This window comes from Haliotis rubra, unplaced genomic scaffold (assembly GCF_003918875.1).
Source record: "Haliotis rubra isolate DU_JTF1 unplaced genomic scaffold, ASM391887v1 Scf1363, whole genome shotgun sequence".
Taxonomy (NCBI): Eukaryota; Metazoa; Mollusca; class Gastropoda; order Lepetellida; family Haliotidae; genus Haliotis; species Haliotis rubra.
In genome coordinates this window covers 18,000-38,773 of record NW_025765296.1, presented here as the reverse complement: position 1 = coordinate 38,773, position 20,774 = coordinate 18,000, and the positions used below count along the sequence as shown (strand labels likewise).

The following is a 20,774-nucleotide window of genomic DNA, read 5'->3' as shown; positions in this document are numbered from 1 at the left end:
TGGACAGATGCATGGCTATCGCTGGATGTATATGACTTCATAGGGAACCAGTTACAGTTGTGTGGACAGATGCATGGCTATTGCTGGATGCATAAAAAAATGCATCCAGTCAGGACTAGTTCTCAAACAGGGAACTGTGCGAACCTTGCTAAGACTGATGGATCCTGAGGGTGTGGAGATACGTCTTGGAGGGAGACTCCGGAGACGTACATATTCAACAAATGGCCAAAACTTCAGGTGGCATTTGGATTCCTATGACAAACTAACACCTTATGGTTTGTGCATTAATGCCCGTATCGATGGATTTCACGCAAAATCATCTGGCTTGAAGTTGCTAAAACAAATAGTGACCCAAAGGTTATTGCCGGATATTACATAAAGGCTATCATAGATGCTAATGGCGCTCCTGTATGCTTGCGCAGTGACATGGGTACTGCAAATCGAACAGTTGCCGTTTTACAAAAAGTCCTGCGCGAAACTACAGGTGATCGTCACGTGAGCTTTCTCTTGGAACAAGCCAGCATAATCAAAGAATTGAGTGTTGGTGGGGCATTCTGAGAAGACAAAGCATACAGTTTTGGATGAACCTGTTTGAAGAGATGAAAGCTAACGGGCATTTCACAGGAGACTTGCTGGATAAAAGTTTGATCCAGTTCTGTTTTCTTCATATCCTGAAAGTAAATATACTGAACAGCAAAAGAAACGCACGTTTCGAAAAAATGAAATCTCATAAAAATGGATCAAATATAAAACTGGAATCAATTAAGAACCAAATGTAATACATATCAAATTTGGTTATAAAGGAAAACAAAACGATGTACTAAACTTGATTTTTATTGTTACTAAACATTACACATACACATGCAAATGGGGGCGGTGGGGTAGCCTAGTAGTTAAAGCGTTGGCTCGTCACGCCAAAGACCCGGGTTCGAATCCCCACATGGGTACAATGTGTGAAGCCCATTTCTGGTGTCCCCCGCCGTGATGTTGCTGGAATATTGCTAAAAGCGGCGTAAAACCAAACTCAGTCAGTCAGTACATGCAAATGCCAGAAACAAGCCGCAAATGAATGGCCCTAAATTAGTTTCACAAGGCTCCTGTTAAGTCAGTAAGCATCTTCTCTACACAGATTGTAGATATGAAAATTTCATCTCCTTCTGGTTTTCATGCCACAGCCTTTTTACATAATTCTTTTTTGTCATACTCTGCCATTTTGAAATGTATGCCATAAAACAGAAATGTCTGGATCTACAAGGTACGCTATGTTGAAAATGTATGTTGTACATGTGTTGTACGTAATATACCTACACAAAAATATCATGCAATTTACCAATGTTGATGTGGTTAAATATGTTAGTCTAATTTTATATTATGTACAAATTAGAATCAATAGCAGAAGACACTGGTGATGTGTGACCATGCATTTGTCTGTATTATGGGGGGCGGTGGGGTAGCCTAGTGGTTAAAGCGTTCGCTCGTCATGCCGAAGGCCCAGGTTCGGTTCCCCACATGGGTACATTGTGTAAAGCCCATTTCTGGTGTCCCCTGCTGTGATGTTGCTGGAATATTGTTAAAAGCGGCGTAAAACCATACTCGACCACTCACTGTATTATGGGCCAGTGGCCTTTTACTGAATAAAACTGTCTTTAAAATAAAAACATGTAACAATCATGATTATCAACGTCAACTTGGATGAATCATACAACTTGCACACAACAAACTGGAAAGGGGAAAACAGCATGCCGACTACAGACTCATGTGAAGGGGATAACGCCGTGTATCTCGGATAGACAGATCTGTGGGAAGGAAGGGATAGAATATTTCAGGTTTATCCCGGTAATAACAACGCTGTTGTTTCCGGATTTAAACGCAACTCTTCCACATCGCCCATCAATGAAAAGGAAGCGCTATCTGTAAGGAAAACTGTTTTCAGCGGGATATTTGCAATACTAGTATCAGATTTCGTGGCTCTCTGGGCTGGCGTGGTCAGCTGTTTTGACGTGATGTCATTTCGCGACAGCCGATAATAATGTTGATTAACGCTGTATCGGAGCCGATGCTGGACAGTGTGAAAACTGAATCTCTCACTTGAGTGTCAGTGACAGGCAATGTCAACACTGACAACAGGTAAAAAGTAACCTGTTTCGTACCTCATGTAGGAGTCTGTAGAGCGAGCCGAGATCCATACTGCATCGCGATGCAGGGTCATGTCTTGACTGTATTGGACCGCATCGCGGCTCTCGGCTACTTACAGCCTACACAGGGGCTTGTATTGCTGAAAATAATACGTCCTAGGTCCAACACTCGTTGACTGATAGACATCTCAGTCATTCTCAGTTAAACAAATGCTGTCATTGCCTCTACATTAATCTTTTCTGTATAAAGTAAGCTGAATGTTGAAACATATGGTTTCCTATCAAGTTGATAAAGCAGTAAACCTGTGATTGGATCGTGGAAATTTAAATTTAAAGATGTAAACTATTGGCAAGAGTTACTCCCGTTCCCCATCCCAAATAATAGTATAAATATGCTAACATTATTAACAAAGCTTGACACAACAATTACTAGAGAACTCACAAAATGACTAAAAGTCCAAAATTTAAGTTAGGGTTAGGTTTAGAGTTAGGTTTAGGGTTGGGGGAACGGAAGGAACTCTTTCCGAACTATTTTCAGTTTTTGATTATAATTGTTGATGTAGTTCTTTATATGATACTTGTGAAACTGCACAGTAGGTATGATAATAATACTTAAAAACAAAACATGTAGTGATGTTATTGCATGCGATTAATAATAAAGCATTTATGAAGTCCTATATTAACTGTTAACGTAAATTACAATACTTTATTGGGGATTGTTTGGAAAGTGACATTATGTTAAATGATGGAATCTATACGTTATTGCTTGAATTGTGGTCATCTATTGCAGTTATTATAGCTAAATCTCAAGCAGAGAGACAAAGAGAATACAGAGAAGGAAAAATCAGAATTGGGAAACAAAATGGAATAGGAAAGAATTGGAACGGTTAAAAGTATTATAAGCAGACCAGTACACTGTCTAGAGCTGAAAAAGAAAAAAAAAAAAAAATGTAGAGAAAGAAACAAAAAGAAATGTCAGAAAATATGCAGAAAAGTAAAAGCCATTCTAGCTACTATGAACCAGAATGAAGCTGACTGCAGAAGTTAATCCATGGGAGCCTGAAGTGACTGAAATGTCTGATGAGAATGGTGTGTCCAGTACAACACAGGAACCAGTGATTTTAAGCTACCCGCTTTTAATCATGTGCAAGTTTCTATGTTTTATACATTCATATATCGTCAAATGTTCTTTGAAAGTTCTGCTTTGGTCCTTGCTTATGATAGTATCACCTATGCCCATTTATATTTAAAGTTGCAATTGTTGACTGGTAATTTTCGTGACAGTCGTATTTTGATCAGGGTCTATGTGTCTAATGTTCATGGTCAGGTTAACCATAAGTTGTTGGTTTCATTAATTAGTTGTCTATTTGGAAAAAAAACCCCTTCTAAATAGAAGCATTTAAGAGTTGCACCTTTTGTCATTTGGTATTGTTTATTTGTATCAAAATTAATGAAACATTGTAATTTACGTCACTCAAAAAAAGAATGAGTTGTTACACAGATGACTGTTAAGATCGTTGGGACCAGCATGTGAAATTATTGCCTGACAATACAGTATCACAGTGACAGGTGATAATCAAATATGAAACGCAGCAATTTTGTTTTAGCACTATCATTGAGAAAGCGTATCAGTTTTAACAATGGCATTTCCTTTCATACCCAGTATAAAATATCTGACATAATAAAGTACACGCCTGGATGTTCATATTGCTTTTCCACATAGATGACATGTGAAACTGTCTATCGTATTCTGCTGTTTTTTAAAATGTCAGTGTATTGCTAATTGAAAGGCAGCTGGTCATTATGACTTGGGTGTCATCACGTAAATTTCATTGTCACTTCAGGGTACAGTAGTATAAAGAGCTGTTGCAGGGTAATTGTCTGTGCCTGAGTGCCGAATATTTAGTAACAGATTCTCAAATGCTTGTACGTCATGAAAAGTAATGCAATTTACCGAACATGAAACATTTGTTTCCCGCGAGTTTCCACTGGCAATTGTACATTTTAACTGAGAATGGCTGATCTATGTTACCCATAAGGGCCCCTGTGGAGTCTACACTTCAGGGGAAGTGGTTAAAGTTTTATTTTAACCCCATATACATTTGATATTTCCAAACAATTCCATTATTTTGTGAAGACACTCCCCCTTCCCCCCAACAAAAAAAACTAACAAAAAAACCAAAGCAAACAAAACCCCCAAACCCCAAAACCACTCATTAGCCCCAACAAAACCAAACTTTCCAGGACAATTTTATCCCCTCAATATGTTGTATTCATCAAACAGATAACTAGATAATGCTCTGTGATAGTAACTGGTATTGATTAATTCTGTTATCTTACCATCTACACAGCTACTAAACCAATGACGTCCCAGAGAAGTGGAGTCTGTCTGGGGCCACCCACCCCCTGCCAGTGGGAAGGTTTGTTTACAGCTCTGGAAGGAGACAGGTCACTACAAAAAGCTGAGATATGGCTTAGGGAGAACATGTCAACACTCTACGCAGATCATGTTCCAGCGCAATGGCAAGTTCTGCTAGAATTCCTGTCGGATCAGGTTGTCTCAGGAAGCCGTGAGAAGTTTGTGCTGTAAGTTACTGTTTTGTTGTATTGATCAGTATAACAATAGCTTGGATGCCCCTGTCCCTGTCCAAGATGATAATTTCATAATGGCAAACAGTACAAATGTCTTTTATGAGGTAGGCATGTTAGAAATGAGGTGCTAATCAGCTGTGATACATATGTGAAACTCATGATTGGAGTATCTGTCCTATTCAGAGTTCTCTCCCTTTTCTACCAAGATCATTGTTGGACATCAAGAATTCACCCTATTTAATGTCCTGTCAAATGTTATGATGTCCTTCAAAGTTATGAAGTTTCATGGTGTGAAATGTCAAGAAGACCAGCTGAATGCAGAAAGTAGCCAAAAAATCATTGCCAATCATGATCTCTTTCCCATTTTATGTTGTGTTTCTAAACCAAAATAAGGTCCCCATTTCACAAAGCAATATTAGGGCTGAGGTAATCATAAATCCCATATTTTAACACAGGCTTATTGTCATTGCTCTAAGATTTGCTTTGTGGAACAGGTGCAAGTGAATTAGAAAAACAAATATCTGACCCCCAGGGCTGAAGAATGATAATAATTTTATGGATATATAACTTCTTTCTTCTGTGAAAGGTGACGTTTTGACGTAGATTCTAATGTCGTCAGGCAAGTGATGATAACGACATTAGAATTTATGTCGAAACATCGCCTTTCACAGAATAAAGAAGTTGTATATCCATAAAATTAACATCATTCTTCATACCACAGGGATCTAGGTGAGATGTGTATTCGTGTAAAATATACACACAAAAAGTAATCACCCAATTTAGTTTGTGTGGCTTGAGTACAAGTACATTTGAAAATATATCTTAACTCTGCAATATCACACTGAGTAATTACCTAGTGCTTGAGCATTGATTAAATGCACATATCTCAACTGTGTAAATCAATGCTCATGATGTTAATCACTGGATTGTCTGGTCCAGAATCAAGTACTTACAGAACACCATCACATAGCTGGAATGTTGCAGAGTGTAGCAAACAAAACCAATTCAGATATAACACAGACACAAACTCTGCGTAAAATGGGCGCTATATTTCACAGGGTATTCATGAAAATGCCAATCCTTGAGTGAGTTTCTGTGACATGTCACACACAGGGGAAGCACATTAGCAGGTTTTAAATATTCAGCAGAATTATGTTTAAAAAAGTCTGATCAGTGGTGTTTAACATATTTGACAGAGTAAAACTATATCAGACACCAAAAGGAAATGATTATTAACCTATGTGAATGATCACATGAAAAACTTCTCAATATCAGAAAAATATCTCCAGGACAAACCAAATGTCCCTGCTCATGATGCTTATCTATCAGTCTGCCATCTTGCCCACAATGATGATGAAAAAACATAGCATTTTACTGACTACAAGAAGTGATTTGATTGTTCTGAAACATTTTCAGAAGTTCTGTGTACAGTAGCCTGCCCCCTGATCTTCAAAGGAACATTGTAGCTGTCATCTTCCAGCATCGAGGGGACATCAAAATGGAGGTTCTCAGACAGTTTGTCCTGGAGGTGAAAGCTCCACACACCACCATCTCCTGGACCACCCTGTTGTGGCGGCTGCTGGCTGAGCATGTTGGTGTTACACCCACAGTGAATCCCACCATGGCACTTCTTGGACAAGAAGGTGAAATTTGTAAATCAGATCTCTCTCCCTGATATTGGTGGTAGGGTAACCTAGTGGTTGAAGTGTCCTCTCGTCACGCCGAAGACCTGGGTTCGATTCCCCACATGGGTATAATATGTGAAGCCCATTTCTGGTGTCCCCCACCATGATATTGCTGAATATTGGTAAAAGCAAGGTAAAACCTTACTCTTTCAATCACTCTTTCCCTGATACAATACTTATCCAGATTGTTGGGACACCTCCAGATTGTTCCTGGTATCCTGACATCCAGATTTCAAACTTCTGCTTGCATATGGAGTTACATGTTGTATTAGTTAAATGTTATTTTATTTTGGACTATTTTCATTGTTGCCATCTTTGAATTAGGTTAATCACGAAAATATATGTAGAGGAAGACACAAACAGTTTGAAAAATAAAGTCTCAGGGATCTTAAGTCCACATGAAATACATTCTCAGTTATTGGCAACTATAATTAAAAGGGTCATGAAATTGATAGATGGGTGGTTGTTCTCATTCTCAAACACATAGCGTGATCTGCAATGAAACTATTTGCACAGAAATTCCAAATAAGTCATATGTAAATAAGAAAGGTCAGGTCAACAAAGGAGTTGAAAAGTTCCAAGTGTTGCTTCACGAGATAGCATAATCATTCAATTACATCATGCAGTTGGCACTGTTATGTGTTCACCGTGACAGGTGCTATTATACAGGACAATTCCACCATGACAGGTGCTAGTATACTGGACATTTCCACCATGACGGGTTCTAGTATACTGGACATTTCCACCGTGACAGGTTCTAGTATACTGGACAATTCCACCATGACAGGTGCTAGTATACTGAACATTTCCACCATGACAGGTGCTAGTATACTGGACATTTCCACCATGACAGGTGCTGGTATACTGGACATTTCCACCATGACGGGTTCTAGTATGCTGGACATTTCCACCATTGACAGGTTCTGAGTATACTGGACATTTCCACCATGACAGGTTCTAGTATACTGGACATTTCCACCGTGACAGGTGCTAGTATACTGGACAATTCCACCATGACAGGTGCTAGTATACTGGACATTTCCACCATGACAGGTGCTAGTATACTGAACATTTCCACCATGACAGGTGCTAGTATACTGGACATTTCCACGTGACGGGTGCTGAGTATACTGGACATATCCACGTGACAGGTTCTAGTATACTGGACATTTCCACCATGACAGGTTCTAGTATACTGGACATTTCCACCATGACAGGTTCTAGTATACTGGACATTTCCACAATGACAGGTTCTAGTATACTGGACATATTCCACCATGACAGGTGCTAGTATACTGGACATTTCCACCATGACAGGTGCTAGTATACTGAACATTTCCACCATGACAGGTGCTGAGTATACTGAACATTTCCACCATGACAGGTGCTAGTATACTGGACAATTCCACCATGACAGGTGCTAGTATACTGGACATTTCCACCATGACAGGTGCTAGTATACTGAACATTTCCACCATGACAGGTGCTAGTATACTGAACATTTCCACCATGACAGGTGCTGGTATACTGAACATTTCCACCATGACAGGTGTTAGTAATAGTAGTATACTGAACATTTCAAACCATGACGGGTGCTAGTATACTGGACAATTCCCACCATGACGGGTGCTGGTATACTGGACATTTCCACCATGACAGGTTCTGGTATGCTGGACATTTCCACCGTGACAGGTTCTGGTATACTGGACATTTCCACCATGACAGGTTCTAGGTATGCTGGACATTTCCACCGCGGACAGGTTCTAGTATACTGGACATTTCCACCATGACAGGTTCTAGTATACTGGACATTTCCACGTGACGGGTTCTGGTATGCTGGACATTTCCACCATGACAGGTTCTAGTATACTGGACATTTCCACGTGACAGGTTCTGGTATGCTGGACATTTCCACCATGACAGGTTCTGGTATGCTGGACATTTCCGCCGTGACAGGTTCTGGTATACTGGACATTTCCACCCGTGACAGGTTCTAGTATACTGGACATTTCCACCATGACGGGTGCTAGTATACTGGACATTTCCACCGTGACAGGTTCTAGTATACTGGACATTTCCACCATGACGGGTTCTAGTATACTGGACATTTCCACCGTGACAGGTTCTAGTATGCTGGACATTTCCACCATGACAGGTTCTGAGTATACTGGACATTTCCACCATGACAGGTGCTAGTATACTGAACATTTCCACGTGACATTTCTAGTATGCTGGACATTTCCACCGTGACAGGTTCTGTAGTATACTGGACATTTCCACCATGACAGGTTCTGGTATGCTGGACATTTCCACCATGACAGGTTGCTGAGTATGCTGGACATTTCCACCATGACAGGTGCTGGTATACTGGACATTTCCACCATGACAGGTGCTGAGTATACTGAACATTTCCACCGTGACAGGTTCTGGTATGCTGGACATTTCCACCGTGACGGGTGCTGGTATATTGGACATTTCCACCACATTGACGGGTTCTAGTATACTGGACATTTCCACCATGACAGGTGCTGGTATACTGAACATTTCCACGTGACGGGTGCTGGTATGCTGGACATTTCCACCGTGACAGGTTCTGGTATACTGGACATTTCCACGTGACAGGTTCTAGTATACTGGACATTTCCACCATGACAGGTGCTAGTATACTGGACATTTCCACCATGACGGGTGCTGGTATACTGGACATTTCCACCATGACGGGTGCTGGTATGCTGAACATTTCCACCGTTGACAGGGTTCTAGTATACTGGACATTTCCACCGTGACAGGTGCTGAGTATATTGGACATTTCCGCCGTGACGGGTTCTGGTATGCTGGACATTTCCACCATGACAGGTGCTAGTATATGAACATTTCCACCGTGACAGGTGCTGGTATACTGGACATTTCCGCGTGACGGGTTCTGGTATACTGGACATTTCCACCGTGACAGGTTCTAGTATGCTGGACATTTCCACCATGACGGGTTCTGGTATACTGGACATTTCCACCATGACAGGTGCTGAGTATACTGGACATTTCCACCATGACAGGTGCTGAGTATTATGAACATTTCCACCATGACATGTGCTAGTATACTGGACATTTCCACCATGACCGCGTTCTGGTATACTGAACATTTCCACCGTGACAGGTGCTGGTATGCTGGACATTTCCACCATGACCGCGTTCTAGTATACTGAACATTTCCACCATGACAGGTTTCTGGTATGCTGGACATATCCACGTGACAGGTGCTAGTATGCCGGACATTTTTACCATGACAGGTGCTGAGTATACTGGACATTTCCACCATGACAGGTGCTGGTATGCTGAACATTTCCACCGTGACGGAGGTGCTGAGTATACTGGACATTTCCACCATGACAGGTGCTGAGTATGCTGAACATTTCCACCGTGACAGGTGCTGAGTATACTGAACATTTCCACCGTGACAGGTGCTGGTATGCGGACATTTTTTACCGTGACGTATGCTGAGTATACTGGACATTTCCACCATGACAGATTGCTGGTATACTGAACATTTCCACCGTGACAGGTGCTGAGTATACTGGACATTTCCACCATGACAGGTGCTAGTATACTGGACATTTCCACCATGACAGGTGCTGGTATACTGAACATTTCCACCATGACAGGTGCTGGTATACTGAACATTTCCACCATGACGGGTGCTGGTATACTGAACATTTCCACCGTGACAGGTGCTAGTATGCGGACATATCCACCATGACAGGTGCTGGTATACTGAACATTTCCACCATGACGGGTGCTGGTATACTGAACATTTCCACCATGACAGGTGCTAGTATACTGAACATTTCCACCATGACGAGGTGCTGAGTATACTGAACATTTCCACCATGACAGACAGGTGCTGGTATGCTGGACATTTCCACCATGACAGGTGCTAGGTATGCTGAACATTTCCACCATGACAGGTGCTGAGTATACTGAACATTTCCACGTGACAGGTGCTGGTATGCGGACATATCCACCATGACGGAGGTGCTGGTATACTGAACATTTCTACCATGACGGGTGCTGAGTATACTGGACATTTCCACCATGACAGGTGCTGGTATACTGAACATTTCCACCATGACGGGTGCTGGTATACTGAACATTTCCACCATGACAGGTGCTAGGTATACTGAACATTTCCACCATGACAGGTGCTAGTATACTGAACATTTCCACCATGACAGGTGCTGAGTATACTGAACATTTCCACCGTGACAGGTGCTGGTATGCGGACATATCCACCATGACGGGTGCTGAGTATGCTGAACATTTCCACCATGACGGGTGCTGGTATACTGAACATTTCCACCATGACGGGTGCTAGTATACTGAACATTTCCACCATGACGGGTGCTGGTATACTGGACATTTCCACCATGACAGGTGCTGGTATACTGAACATTTCCACCATGACAGGTGCTGAGTATACTGAACATTTCCACCATGACAGGTGCTGAGTATGCTGGACATTTCCACCATGACGGGTGCTGGTATACTGAACATTTCCGCGATGACAGGTGCTGGTATACTGGACATTTCCGCGATGACAGGTGCTAGTATACTGAACATTTCCACCGTGACAGGTGCTAGTATGCGGACATATCCACCATGACAGGTGCTAGTATGCGGACATTTCCACCATGAAAGGTTCTAAGTATACTGGACATTTCCATGACAGGTGTTAGTATACTTGACATTTCCACCATGACAGGTGCTAGTATACTGGACATTTCCACCATGACGGGTGCTAGTATACTGGACATTTCCATGACAGGTGCTAGTATACTGGACATTTCCATGACAGGTGCTAGTATACTGGACATTTCCATGACGGGTGCTAGTATACTGGACATTCCACCATGAGAGGTGCTGGTAACTAGTAGTATACTGGACATTTCCACCATGACAGGTGCTAGTATTCGGGACATTTCCACCATGATAGGTTCTAGTATACTGGACATTTCCATGACAGGTGCTAGTATACTGGACATTTCCACCATGACAGGTGCTAGTATACTGGGCATTTCCACCGTGACAGGTGCTGGTATACTGAACATTTCCACCATGACAGGTGCTAGTATAATGGACATTTCCACCATGACAGGTGCTAGTATGCCGGGCATTTCCACCATGATAGGTTCTAGTATACTGGACATTTCCATGACAGGTGCTAGTATACTGGACATTTCGAACCATGACAGGTGCTAGTATACTGGACATTTCCACCATGACAGGTGCTAGTATACTGAACATTTCCACCATGACAGGTGCTAGTATACATGACATTTCCACCATGACAGGTTCTAGTATACTGAACATTTCCACCATGACAGGTGCTAGTATACTGGGCATTTCCACCATGACAGGTGCTAGTATATTGGACATTTCCACCATGACAGGTTCTAGTTTACTGGGCATTTCCTGGTGACCAGTGATTCGTTTGTAACTTTATCATTATTTGACAAGTTCGCGAAGAAGAAAATAAGGTCTTACTGTCCGTCATAACTACTTGAACAAGTTGTGTAAACATAAAGTTTTAAATTGTTATCGTGGGGCAAACACTGGATCACACTTAACACAGTCCATAGTGAGGGCTGGAGCTGGCAGTCAGTTACAGTGTTTCCTGGCATCCATGTTATGTATATCACAGTATTCAGCATGTGATGTGGATCCTAACACCTCCATAAACTTCAGTGACACATGATAACAGTAATTTTGTTGAACAATATTTTCGTCTTTGTGTTTTTAGTGCCACCTGCTGGCGATATGTCACTGCTTCTAAAGAATCTCCTGACAAGGTGGTGACCAAAACAGCAGGTGCTTGTGGTGCCGCTTGAGTCAGTGAATGGATTCAGAATCCTGGCTTGGAAGGCGGAGAGGAGGAGAAAAATGCTCTTGGTGGAGGAGAGGAGGATCCAGACTTCATAATTATCCTGGATGAGGATGAAGATGGATGTGAACCACCAACAGCCAAGAAAATAAAAGTGAAGGTTGGCAATGTAGTAAAGTATGGTTATAATGAACTTAAAGTGGCCACAAATTATACTTTAACATAACCGTGGTTTGTTAAACTGCAAGTGTCGGGACAAAAAGAAAACAGTTGAATTTATCTGTCAGATTGTTATGAGCGTGTTCATTATAAACATAATAAAGCATAAAAACCTGTTAGAACCTAAGATTTCACACGAAAACATCGCTCTATGCAATAAACATAAACATGTTATCCATAAAGTTGTATGTTGTATTACTGACTCACCAACTTCTAGAATGCCGATCAAACATCATAGTTAACTGTGATCAGAACATGTCATAATATTATGTGATTTAGTTCTTTGGATTAATCTTCTTGAACTGTAATATATTTTTTTTGCAGTCTTACCCATGGTCCTCTCAAAGTAGCATAAGTGCCTTTATTATGAGGGACGGTGGGGTAGCTTAGTGGTTAAAGCGTTAGCTCCTCATGCCAAAGACCGGGTTCGATTCTCCACATGGGTACAATGTGTGAACCCAATTTCTGGTGTCCCCTCGCGGTGTTATTGCTGGAATATTGCTAAAAGCAGCGTAAAGCTAAACTCACTGACTCACTTTCAGGGGTGGAAATAACTTTAAAATTGCTAGTGTACTCTCTGCTACAGTGGCACATGTAAAATCAATTGCCCTGATAATTTTTTTCCACTATACGGACGTTTTTGTTGATTTTTAAATAAACATAATTAATATTGAAAGTCAACTGGACACCGTACAGTGTGATATACAAATTTGCTTGCCCGACAGAAAAAACACTGGACTCGGGCCGGGCAATGGGTTATTTCCACCCCTGACTTCATTATGAAAATGACATTGACATTACAATAGTCCTTGTTCCATAAACAAATTCACTGAAGTAGTACATAATCACTCCATCTGAGGAATACAGCTATGTCATACCTGTCACCTGACATAGTTCATTGTGCTCTTGAGGATTCAAATTTATATGTAGGTTTATGCGGTATTTGACAGATTTTCTCTCTGCTGTTTATTTGCAGCTTTTGAAGAAAGGAAACCTGCAATTCCTTGTGATAAAGAGACATGTGACTTTGACCAAGAACTTGTGGTAATAACAATCTGCTTCCATCATGCCTGTATTTTTAGATGACTTGATTGTTCAGCAGAGCTGATCAATTGGGCTCAGATATTGTGCCATGTCCAGATATTAATTGTGAACTGTTTTTCTAAAAGTGTCAGCCAATAATTCTGATTCTAATGTCAATAATTATGACTGCCACAGATGAAACATCAGTAGTCTCTTTTTGAACTATCTATGTCATGTTTGCATGCACCCATTTTGTACAAGGCAGGTGATCCTAACCTTCATCCTTAGTCTGTTAGCATTTTATGTTTTAAAGTTAGACCTTAAATTATGCCCTGCAGTGTAAACATATACCAGTGTATCAAACTCCTAAAAAAAAAAGGAGGAATCCCACAGAGCTCATTACTGAAAAATGTTGCTGGCCCTGTTAACATGAACCAGCCCTGTATTAAAACTAGGAAACTGAGATAGGTGCCAATGCCATATGTGTGTCCTTCTGAGCCTTGGTGATTTACCAGTGAATCATGTTTCAGATTTGTGCTTACAGATACAAAACTACCTTTGTGTACTTAAGAAATTTAAATGGTATTTGTTGTGTTGCTAATGGGCCATATGCCCACCTGCAACCTTTGACAATACATTTTGCCCTTGTTATCGTCAACTGTAAGCCAGTCAAACTCTACTTTCCACGCGATTGGACAATTATCTGTTTCCTCTTGGTCGCATCATACTCCTTATTGTTTGTTTGTTGTCGAAGCTTCCTAGTGGGCGTTCTATCGGTTCTGGGAGTCGGAGGAATTTACATAGCATTATGATCTAAACACTAACAGACCTGACTATGGGCGCCACCATATTTGATCATTCTCAAACTCTTAGGGGTGATCTTGTCCGTTATTAACGACAGACAATGTTGCTCACTGAAAATATTCAACTATTATGAGAACCACATTGTTCATTGGCTGAAAGCATTCTCTAGACCAATCACATTTAGTGTAGATACATGGATAAGCTGATCTGTGGAAGTTATGGTTTGATTGATCATGAACTATACAGACCTCATCTAGCTACCACAATTGTATATTATTTTGAAATATTTCCGTAGTCAATGCCATGGTCAAATATATACCCTTGAAAAATGTATTGGCCCACGTGGCTGGCTATAGAATAAAGTTGTAAGCCCGCCATGTAACTAGTCATTAATGGACCGACGGGCAGACGCCTATATCATACACTGTGGTATATACCCAATATTATCTGATATGTAAGAGAGATATCAGTATATAGTCTGTAAGTCACTTTTCAAAATTTAGAAGGGATGAAACAGATTAGGACTGCGTTAATCGTGTGTTTGATCGGGTTGTTCATGTTCAATTGTATCTCAGTATGTTAACAAAATTAACGTTAATTTATCATTTATCCTCTCCATATCTCAAGTGTCCGAATTAATTTGTATGAGCAATTCTAAGAATATATGGCTGGCCAAGAATTCCAAGCCTCTTACAAGTTTAGTAAATACAACTGATTATATTTTCAGGATAACGGTATTAGACTGCGGGAGATTCTTCTGGGGTCTGCAGATGACAGTGTAAGCATTGAAGGGAGCTTGAACCATTCTGCTTACACCACCCAACAAGGTATTATGTCTGACATTTTTACACAATGCTGGTTACTTGTCAGGAAAAGTCGGTTTATCATCTAGAACTGGCTTCCTCAGGAGATGTTGCTTGGATGAGATCATGCAGTATCTCACAGGAGATATTACAACAATGAAATTGCATCATAATGGTTAACTGGTTAGCTGGTTAGTTGTATGCTTAACACCCAAGATGCTGGTTAATGTTGTTGAAGTAGGATGGACAAATATCTCTGACAACCAGAATCCCACCTGTGTGTCTTTCAATATGAGGGTTCATAAACTTGTCGATGAAAGTTTAATGCCCAGCCTCAGAGTTATTAACTTTCCTAGAATTGTGTTGATATGTTTAGGTGTTAAAAAGACGCTAAGGTGAGAATCTCTGTATGTTTCTCTCTATTTCTGCTTTCTGTTTTGTTCATTGTTCAAAGCAGTGAGAAAGTAAACTCAAGCAATCTTGTTTGTGTAGCTCACAGCACTGTGTCGAAAGCAAGTGAGTTGACCAACCTACCAGACCAAGTCCTGGCCGTCGTGGGGAGGGTGCTGGTCAAGATGGCCGAGGCGTGACATACAGATCTTGTGTGGCTCTGCTGGCTGGACTAGTCACCGATAAGGTGAATTTATGTGATAAAATGGTAGCTATAAAAAAACATGTTATATGATGCTACTGCCAGTTGGTGGCTTAGAAAGTATTATCCTTCTCCGTGAAGATACTGGTTAGAATTGGTGTTCAGCGACCCATGCTTTTACTGCTGTGAACATCTGGGTTTGGGATGATCTTCAGCAACTCACTCATAAGTGTTGACTAACAGGATCAGGGCCTCCTTTCCCAAAGCACTTAGGTGATCGTAAGTCACTAAAGGTAACCTTAGTGCAATGTTAAAGAATGGGAGTTAAGGTTAACCTTAGTAAAGTTTGCTTCTTGAAAGGAGGCCCAGGATGCGTTTGTACAAAACGATTTTTTGGTGACCGTGCTCCCATACCTTAACATAGACTTAAAGGTAATCTTAAGCTAAGGTTGTTTTGTACTAGCGGCACCCAGGTTGTCAGGCTCACTGACTTGTACAATACAGAACAAACTTGATGGATAACAACTTCTTTTTATTAGAGGTCGCGGCGTTTGATACAGATTCTTGCTTGACAGGTACAAGAATCTGTATCGAAAGTCATTGTGACCTAAATAAGTTATTATCCATAAAGTTTGTTCTATATTAACTCCTTCCCAACTTCTAAAATGCCACTCAAAGGGAAGTTAACTCACTGACTTGGTTAATCGTGTCATGGTATCTGAATTGCACAGATTGATGCAGGTTATGTCAAACCCGTGTGTTCATATATTGGGTGATGACACTCATTTACAGAACATCGTGATAAACAAATAAAAGTGTTCTACGAAGTGAGACGACCAACCCTTACGTTGTCTGCTCAACATCAATCTTTAAACAAACTCGTTTAACATACTGTGTTCCTGTGTTATGTGGAATTTGCTTTTCTTGAAGTCATTAAAATGTGGGTCCTTCAAGCATTTTGTGTACATGTTCCAGTTATGTTTGGGTTGTTTTTTAACACCACACTCAGCAATATTCCAACTATCACGATTGGTCTGTAAATAGTCTGGACCAGACAATACAGTGATTAACACCATGACCATTGATCTACACAACTAGGATATGATGAAGAGTTACATAATAAATGTATATAAAATCATGACACAGTGTCCTGAGACTTGAGATTATAACTATTTTGACAGGTTTATGCATTCTTGTTTTAATTTAGTTTCATGGGACCAGGGTGATGCCATGCTTTGTCTGGTGCAAGTATGTTCTCATGTCAACATGTACATTATTGCCAGTTAAATCAATTTCTGTAAATGCGTCCTTGTAGCAAATTTGCCATAATAAGCATCCTGGGTGCTTAAAAACTTGATGACCGCCTCGGTTGGTGTAGTGGATTTAGAGCATCCGCCCGGGGAGCCGGAAGGTCATGGAGTTCGATCCCCCCACCGTCATACCAAAAGACGTTAAAATATGGTACTTGTTGGTCCCCGCCTGGCTCGGCATTAATGGGTACAACAAGGACTGCGTCGGCTTCGAGTCAGTATAATGTGTCTGAGTGGGGTATTCATGCTTCACTGCGCGCATGGTATCTCAGTGGGCTAGCACTATAAAACCAGCTTAAGTCTGGGCTAGTACAAGCAGCCGCACATACACACATACACATTAGCTGCATGCACGTCGTCATATGAGCGTAAATATTCTCGCTAACGCGACGTAAAGCCCAATTTCACCTCACCTCACCTAAAAACTTGACCAATAAACCAACTGCAAAGGGTCAAGTTTGTTTTCAGAAGTCTAAGTGGTAGTGAACATACTTAGTTCTATAGTTCCGCTTGGCTCAAAAGTAGCGATGACTGATAAATTGCAATTTAAAACTCGAAATAAACATAAAATACTCAATGGCTTGCTGATCATAATCAAAAGCATATTATGCACTCTGTGAAGTTTTTTGCAGAATTTTTGTCCTAAAAGTAAAAAGTTGTTTAACAATCCTATCATTAAAATATTGACACGGTTCATATTTTTATTCACGAGGAGTGTAGGTAGAAAGCGGACAACCAGGTGTCTGGCAGAACGGATGGAGACTGCACAGCACAGGTTAATGAATAAATAACTTTGTCTGTGAACGCAAGCTATCTAACAACACCTGCCTGTCCTCTGCACTCCGGCTGTAACAAACAGTGAACTGTGTCAATATCATTAATGATAGATTGTTAAACAACTTTTTATTTTAGGACAAAAATTCTGCAAATTCATCACAGAGTGGGTATGATAAGCTTTTCATTATGATCATTGCCATTGAGTAAGAAGTTTATTAGTTTTCTAGTTAGATTGCAATTCATCGGTCCGTTTTGAGCCAAATGGACTGTAATGTCTGTGAAAATGTACACACAACAGTAATGACAAGGCAGTTTGGTAATGATATTTTCTGTTTTCCAAACATCTGTACATGTCAGGGATGAGTGTTCCATGGATTTGGTCAACAATCACTTTTTGTGATATGTGCCAATATAAGAACAAATAATTCAAATAGTCCCTCAGAATCCACTATCTAACTTACAGAGTATTTTGACAAATATATCCTCATCCATGTAATAGTACACAAAATATAATGCAAAGTTTTGGTCTTAATAGGATTGTTTACAGATTACTTACATATTGGTTGATTGGGCGCATTGAAGCTTGGGGCCCTTAATATGGTAAATATTGCATCTTGTTGAGATCAGTCAGTCTTGCACATCTGGTTGACACATGTCATTGAATCTCAATTAAGTAGATTGATGCTCATGCTGTTCCTCACTTTGTTGTCTGGTCCAGACTCCTCAAGATTATTTACAGACCGCCGCCATATAGCTGGAATATTGCAGTGCAGTGTTCATCAAACAAACAAACCAACAAAACAAAGCGAATACTGCTGGTTGAGATCTCTGGGAAAAGTACAAACATCTGCATGATTTTAGGTGAGGAGCCTGGAGCAGTCAGCAGCGAGGACACTGCAGGACACACTGATCTCACTGGCCGAGACTTTCCCTCATCAACTCCATTGATGCTATAGTGGTTCCATCTGTAGTACAGGAATTAGGTGGGTGGATTTCTAGATGTACTGGATGATGCACAGCCTATGCTCAACACCATTCTTATTCTGTAATGGCGTCCCTATAAATAATCATGACTAGACGGACAGACAAGTTGTGGAAACATGACCAGTCATCCATGAACATGGCTATAATAACACCCGAGTTGGCCTAATCACTGAGCGAACCATGCTAAACTCTTGATCATCTTTTTGATGGCCTATTACTGGGAACCTATTCATCAGTAAATCCCCAAGGAGCATTTCAGGGACACATGGTCGTGCAGTCCATGCAAAAATCCCACTGTAAAGTTACTTGTGCCAGCTGTCCACTCTGATGTAACTGAAGAGTTCTTAAAGCATATGTCAAGACAAATCAAGTGGTATGCAGATGCCCAGAGGTGGAGAATTGACTCCCATTTTAGAAGTGGTCCATAATGTATATTTCTATGAAAAGTATACTTGGAATAATCCAAATGTTTTATCTACAAGATCTGCATTACTGTTGCTTTTTGTCCCTTCGCAACTTGGGACTATGTATTCAGCGGTGTCCATCCGTCCGTCTGTATGTCCAGATTCTTGTTAACGCTGATATCTGATGAACTGTTGTACCCATTGTCTTCAAATTTGGTGACAGCCTACATTGGGGATTTCGCAGACACCAGTCGATTTGGGTGACCTTGACCTTATTTTCAAGGTCACCACGACACTGACCACTTTTCAAAACTCCTGTTAAAGCGATATCTCATGAAACATTGTACCCAATATCATCAAATTTGGTGACAGCCTTCATTGGGGGATTCGCAGACACCAGTCGATTTGGGTGACCTTGACCTTAATTTCAAGGGTCACCACGACACTTTGACCACTTTTCAAACTCTTGTTAAGCGTGATGATATCTCATGAACTGTTGTACCCAATGTCTTTAAATTTGGTGACAGCCTACATTGGGGATTACGCAGACACCAGTCGATTTGGGTGACCTTGACTATAATTTCAAAGGTCACCACGACACTTTGACCACTTTTCAAACTCTTGTTAGCAGATATCTCATGAACTGTTGTACCCAATGTCTTAAAATTTGGTGACAGTTTACATTTGGAGTATTGCACAGACACCAGTTTATTTGGGTGACCCTGACCTTATCTTCAAGGTCACCACGATACTTTGACCTCTTTTAAAGGCGATATCTCATAAAACATTGCACCCAATGTTTTCTAAGTATATTGACAGCCTACATTGGGTAATTATGCAGACACCAGTCATTTCAGGCATCTTGTATGTGACCCAAAATGAAAAGTAGTAAATATAGATATTCCATTCTTTAGCGGTAGGAGACATTGCCATATCAGTGGCAAACACACTTGTTCACACTTAAAAGTATCTGGGCGCTGAGGGTAGCCTAGTGGCTAAGGTGTTAGCTCATCACACGAAGACCCTGGTTCGATTCCCTACATGGGTACAATGTGTGAAGCCTATTTCTGGTGTCCCCACGTGATATTGCTGGAATATTGCTAAAAGCAGTGTAAAACCAAACTCACTCACTCACTTCAGAAGTATCTGTTTCCTACTCTGTATCCCAGGTGCAGCCCAGAGTGAGATTCTTTGTCGCCTGTGTAAAGACTCTCTGTTGCCAAGCCATCATGCTTATCTGCTCAGGTAATGCTCTTGTAAAAGGCAGTGCATAACATTCCACATTTGAAATTCCCAACAATATGTGGAAAGAAATGTAAGACTATTGATAGGATGTTTGTAAACATTTATAAATACCTCTGTTTCAAATCTGTTTTCCAAGCTGCTAATGTTTGTATGTCAATAAGTGATGTTGATCAGTTTACGGAAGAAAGCACATTGTAGAATACAATAGATGAAAGTTTTTGAAAATGTTGGCTTGCAGGATGTTTGTCAGACAGACTGTGATGCTTAGTGAGCCTTCACTTACCCTTCTTCATATTTGCTATGGATACCAAGCCTGATTTGGATGA

The 20,774-nt window shown here is 40.8% G+C and overlaps 1 long non-coding RNA gene across 2 annotated transcripts; it reads left to right on the top strand.

Annotated features, from left to right (window-relative positions):
* The first annotated feature begins 1,872 nt into the window (after window positions 1-1,872).
* Window positions 1,873-20,744, top strand: LOC124268129. Of its 2 annotated transcripts, none has more exons than XR_006896212.1 (10): window positions 1,873-1,913; window positions 4,487-4,721; window positions 6,144-6,370; window positions 12,207-12,447; window positions 13,483-13,550; window positions 15,061-15,160; window positions 15,629-15,773; window positions 18,677-18,798; window positions 20,373-20,448; window positions 20,687-20,744. It is a non-coding gene; the product is annotated as an uncharacterized LOC124268129 (long non-coding RNA). The 2 variants fall into 2 exon arrangements; XR_006896211.1 differs by lacking the exon at window positions 1,873-1,913 and adding an exon at window positions 1,924-2,127.
* The last annotated feature ends 30 nt before the right edge of the window (window positions 20,745-20,774 follow it).